Source organism: Triturus cristatus, chromosome 6 (genome assembly GCF_964204655.1).
Source record: "Triturus cristatus chromosome 6, aTriCri1.1, whole genome shotgun sequence".
NCBI lineage: Eukaryota > Metazoa > Chordata > Amphibia > Caudata > Salamandridae > Triturus > Triturus cristatus.
Window position 1 is genome coordinate 1,426,970,899 of NC_140589.1, and position 6,000 is coordinate 1,426,976,898.

At 42.3% G+C, this 6,000-nt stretch overlaps 1 long non-coding RNA gene across 2 annotated transcripts in view; it reads right to left on the bottom strand.

Moving 5' to 3' along the window:
- The window catches only part of LOC146821491 (uncharacterized), a 126,771-nt gene extending 122,452 nt beyond the window's left edge, over positions 1-4,319 (bottom strand). Inside the window, exon 1 of one of the 2 annotated variants that reach the window (XR_014962729.1) lies at positions 4,264-4,319. This is a non-coding gene — a long non-coding RNA (uncharacterized LOC146821491). The remainder of the gene's footprint in view (positions 1-4,263) is intronic. The other variant, XR_014962728.1, reaches the window with a different exon arrangement.
- Positions 4,320-6,000: the final 1,681 nt, after the last annotated feature.

Consider the following 6,000-nt stretch of genomic DNA (forward strand, 5'->3'; position numbering starts at 1 on the left):
CTGTGCCATGTGATAAAAGTCAGTTTTAGTTTTCTGCAGTTCAGCCTGTGTGTTTGGGAAGCTGATGTAGTGGTGCATTCTCTGCATCATGGCATCCAGGAACTTCCTGAAGAAACGGGACAGGCAACTCTGGGATACACCGCCCACCGCAGCTATCACCCCCTGGTAACTGCCAGATGCGAGTAGATGTAGGCTGCAGAGCACCTGCACATGTGGTGGTATGGCATGCGCCCTTCTTGTTGGCTGGTCCAGGAGTGGGGGCAGGTCCCTGATCAGGTCCATGATGGTTTGTGGGTGTAGCCTGTACCTTTCATGTATCTCTGCGTCAGTCTGTTGAAAGAGTGTGATGCGCTGTCTGTAGATGCGTTCCTCCCGTCTCCAAATCCTCAGACCTGCTGCCTGTAGACGTAGGCGCCTTGCAATGACATACAGAGCGGCCATATTGTCCACGCTGTTGCATTTTGGGATTGCTTATATGCACTGTTGATGCTTACCACCTGCTTTCAATCCGTGTTAATTACCGACTCTTAATTACCGAATTTCATGGATTTCTTAATTACCGAATTTACCTGCATGTCTTTTTCAGTTTTACCACTTCATATTTACCACTTCATATTTACCACTTCATATTTACCACTTCGGTAAATCTGTATTCGGTAAATATGAATCGGTATTTACCGCTTCATATTTACCGAAAACTGGTTTTTGGCCTCCTACATCTAACTTGACTAAATACCGGTCGGTAACGGCATATTTACCGAATTTCGGCCGTTACCGACCGGTATTTAGCTACCTACATATGGCCCCAAGTGACTTGCCCAGGATCACGGGATGTTGAATCGAGGCCGTGATTCAAGCCTGTAGTCTCTTTTTCAAAGTCGGCAGCAATCTCTTCCTTGCAAGAAAATTAAAAAGGGGACGAAGAGTGGTGAAAGAAGCAGAACAAAATCTCATGGGTGTCCGTGTCTAGGTTGTAAGTAAAACATGATCATAAAATATTTTTTGATAAAGATGAGTTCCTGTGCCCAGAAATTAACCTAGACAAGGCTGTTGGAGAACTAAAACAATTCATGATGGTTGACATTCAAGACCCTTGCAAAGCATAGCGTCCAAGACACTGTGAAATGTTTTCTGAAAGGCATTTATTTAACAAATGATACGTTTGACCAGAACCGGCTCCAGGATTCTCGGCATGGGAGGGCTATGAAGAAGCCCAGGTGAGCCATAAAGATTCATGGAGGAAAGAGGCAAAAATCAACAAAGCATTTTAGGACATCTAGGGTCAGATTTACTCATGCAGTGTTGCATAGTGTAGCGTTGCGCGAGAATGTTTTGAGCTGCGCTGTGCCACTTTCATGCATCATGGATGCACAATATTTTGTATATGCGCACCGTGACGCAGGGCTGAGAGATGTGTCAAATAGCATAATATAGTTTCAGAGCATTGTGTAATACCACAACAGCTACCAGTGTGACACAAAGCTTGCTTGTGTGCCAGATTACACCTTTATGTGCCACATGTCAGATTTGCATCACACAGGAGGCAGTTGGTTGGCACGAAAGTTCAAAAAGCCATGCACAAAATTGTAAATTCGAACACACCAATATTTTGGAAACATGGAAGAAGCATCAGGAAGGCAGGAGGGCAGCAACCCTGAAGATGGATCTGACATCCAGACGAAGAAGAGGAAGGTCGATTTCACAGAGGAGGAAAGCCAAATTTTGATCACTGAGATGGTGAAAAATGATACATTTTTGTTTGTCAGCTGTAAATTACTTAGCAAAGATGGATACTTTATGGCAGTAATAGTGGACAAGATCAACTGTGTGGCTTCAACAAGATGGACCACAGCTGAATGCAAGAAAAGGTGGCAAAAGAGAAACTGGCCAGTAAACTGAAGGCTACAATAAATACCAGAGGAGTACCAGATGTCCAGGAGGAGTAGAACCCATTGAAGAAGCAGGTGGTATCACTCATTTCAACTGAGTTGGTTGCCAGAGTCGAGGACACGGACAGTGCTGGCATTGAGAACCAACAAGATGTACAGGATGAGTGATAAAGCATGTGATAGAGATGTTAAATCGGCAATATTATCACAAACACAGAGCCAGATATACAAAGATGTCACACAAATCAATGCAGAAAGACAACTTGCTGCACTGCGTAAAAGTAAGAGAGCAGGAATGCACCATATCTACTTAGATATGATGCATTCCTGCTCTCTCCCTGTGCTAGCACACTGGGTGCAGTCTAGCACCAATGCAGGAAGGGTACCTGTCTTATAGGCAGGATTGGTTTTGTGCTGGAGCGGACACCTTCCTGCAAAAAAACTATCTTTAGAGGCATTTGTTTTCTTTCTATGTGTGCTGCAGAATGCAACACATGTAGAAAGAGGAAATAGCGCAGAGAAATTAACACATTAACACATTACTCCTCATGACACATCTATTGTGAAGGCTTACCACTTGGACATATTCCCAGGTTTACAAGTCTGTGTAGAACTGGGAATGTGCTAATGGGGATAGGAATGACCATTCTTTACGTATGCAACACTTTTCCAACACAGGGTAATGCAAGGCAGCGATTTGAGCTACCTTGTCTTGCTCTGGATCTGCTAAGCCATGCAAAGTGGCTTTGAGTGGCTTAGTTAATCCCGCTAAAGAGCTCGAGTTGGCTTGTGTCACCTTGCGTGATGCAAGGGCAATGCAAGCCCTTTATCAATCTGGCCCCACTCAAATAACCTTTACATGTAAGCACACATAGTGCCACTGTCCATGTTACAGAATTGATGTTGCATTATCATATAGTGCTGAACATGCAGAATATACCAGGACGAATCAAAATTTGTGTATATATAGGAGGTGTACTGTAACACATGGGCAGATATGTACGGATCTGTATAACTTATCTACATACCCCCAGGCCATTTGTTAAGCACACAAATCTGCCTTCACACAAACATACGGCATTGGTACTAAATTGTCCAGTGCAGTGGCCCCACAAGCCAACTTGAAGTGGTGTGCATTTATAAATGGAGTGTATAGTACCATATAAAATCTATGAAAAAGGTCCACAATCCATATACTAGTTACCTGTAGTGCATTAAGTGCTGCCTAATTACACACCTTACACACACACCCAAATTGCAAGGGTGCTTGCACTGCAGGCTTGGATGTGTGTGAAGGATTGTGGTATACCTTCAGAAATGCCAACATTATAAAATAATACCCAGAGGTCATGATACTGCACTCCAAGAGATAGCTTGGCTTATCCTCATTCATGGCACAGAACACTTAATTACCTTAATATGTGTTACTTGCCAAAAATGGCGCAAGTATGGATGTGTTTTAAAGAACATACTGGCTGCCATGTTTAGGATCATTATGTTATAGAATTTTCATAGACGGTAAGTGAGGAAACATGGTCTCACAATTCACCTTAACATATACTTGTAGTAGAATCCCTATGAAGGCTAATGTAAAATTACTCTCAATGTTGTGTAAAATGTTAAATCTGATCAAATGTAGAAAAGTGATACAGTGCACACCCAATATTCTCGTCTATGCCATAAATCATCCAGTTCAAACTTCTTGCGTGCAGCCTAGACAACGTGATCCACCCTGGTATCACGGATTCAAATGACGTACTTAATGAAGCGCAATTACACTCCTTTGCCAGGCGCACAGCGATAACAGGATTCTCCTGAAAATGTTTCTTCCATTTTTACAATTCAAAAAATCTTTAATCCAACTTTTCAAATGAGTTTCATCACTTCAGTTTATTGTTCTTATCAATTGCACACGTACGATGTTGGTGTTTTCATTGTTTCTAATGCAACAGATATGCCCATCCGGGCCTTTTTCTGGGCACGATAGAATTCACAACAGATCCTTGGTAATGATAAACAATGTACCCAATGCATTTCGAGCCTTTGGCGGCTCTTCGTCAGGGGTTTACTACGAATAAAAAACAATACCAATGGATTAATACTTCAAGCTCCCATTGTCTTCATAAACAGTAACATAAAAGATGCAAATGCAATGTAATCCTATCGCAACCTGCCTCGCATAGCGTTTTTCCCTCTAGAATCTTCACTTTGCAGTTACCGTGAAAGAGCCTATATCCTACTCTCTCTTCCTTCACCATGTTAACTTTCATATTCTTCAATACACCCAGCTGAATGTTCGCCCTCGTAAACGTGCTATTAACTTCTACAAACTACAGCGTGCTATGGTACACAACGACCCAAGCTACTCTCGTACCTTCTTGACTTTTGCAGTGGCATAAACTTCTCCGCTTGTATGGCCCTCCTCAGGACAGCATCTTGTTATTACCTGATTTTCCCCCTCTTTAAATTAACTTCACGTGGCTCCGCCCCTCACGCTTAACCGGATGTGCGCAGCCACACATTAATTAGATTTGTCCTCCAAAAACTCAACTGCCCATAATGCACTGTTTGTGGCTTCATTTACGCGCAAACTTGCTCTAACCTACTGCTGTAAATACTGCTCTTCCCCTCACTCAAGTGAAATGTTCTCCCCAAACAATTCTGTCGAAATACCCCGCCCACCCATATGATGTTAATAACGCTCATGCTTCGATAGCATCATATTCTAATTTGCACAGTTGGAAAGCAACTTCACATCAATTACTCCATTTCTAAACACAAAGCGAAAACTCGACAGCACTGAAAATGTCCGTAATCTCCAGAAAATCAATAAAATATCCTTTAAAATCCGTTGCCAGGATGTGCCTTCTTCCGTGTGCAGTTATTGTACTCAGTTTTGTTGGTAATCCAATGGGTGCTACATGTAAGGTAGGGCAGACGTCTTACGAATGTAGAAAAGTGATACAGTGCACACCAATATTCTCGTCTATGCCATAAATCATCCAGTTCAAACTTCTTGCGTGCAGCCTAGACAACGTGATCCACCCTGGTATCACGGATTCAAATGACGTACTTAATAAGCGCAATTACACTCCAACATCGTACATGTGCAATTGATAAGAACAATAAACTGAAGTGATGAAACTCATTTGAAAAGTTGGATTAAAGATTTTTTGAATTGTAAAAATGGAAGAAACATTTTCAGGAGAATCCTGTTATCGCTGTGCGCCTGGCAAAGGAGTGTAATTGCGCTTCATTAATTACGAAATCTGATCAAATCTCACAACTCCTATAGGAAATCAATGTGAAATTTAGTGCTGTACTACAGGTAGCTGTGTGGAGCTTCTGTGAGCACTATTTACTCACTATTTAATGGCTGTCATCCATCATGATGACGCGTTCTAGATGTAGTTTAATACCTCATGACACTACACTCCAACCTATGAATCCTTGGTGATCTAAACATATGGTTTGACAAACCCAATATGATTGATCCAAGACCTACATCACTGGTCTAGACACACTGAACCTACACCAGATCGTCCACAAACCCATGTACATGGCTGGTGTTAGAATCCGGGTTCTCTGGTTGGCACAGGTAGGTACTTGTGACAAGCAGGGAACCTTTCCTCTAGTCAGGGTAAGGGGTTACACTACTTAAACAACCCCTGCGCACCCTCTAGGTAGCTTGACGCATGCAGACAAGGCTTATCTCAGAGCATTATAAGTTAAGCATTTGAGAACACATACAGTAACCCAGTGACAACATTACAAATGGACACCACACAGGTTTTACATTAAAAATAAGGATTCTTTATATAGAGTTACCACAAGACCATTAAACGACAAAAATACACAATACTGTTACTTCAGATGGTAGAAGGTTGCTTAGTTCTCTTAAGTTCTTAAATGCGACACTTTAAGTCAATGTACCTTTTAGATGCGACACGCAGGGCAACGAAAGTGTTGCACGGGTGTTGCTGCGATGAAGTTTTTGGTGCAAAGAAATAAAGACGTGAAGACCTTCCAGATGCGTTACGCTTCTCCGATGTTGCGAGAAGACTCGACTCGATGCGTCGGCTGCAGCGGCCTCACCCTTTATGCGATGCGA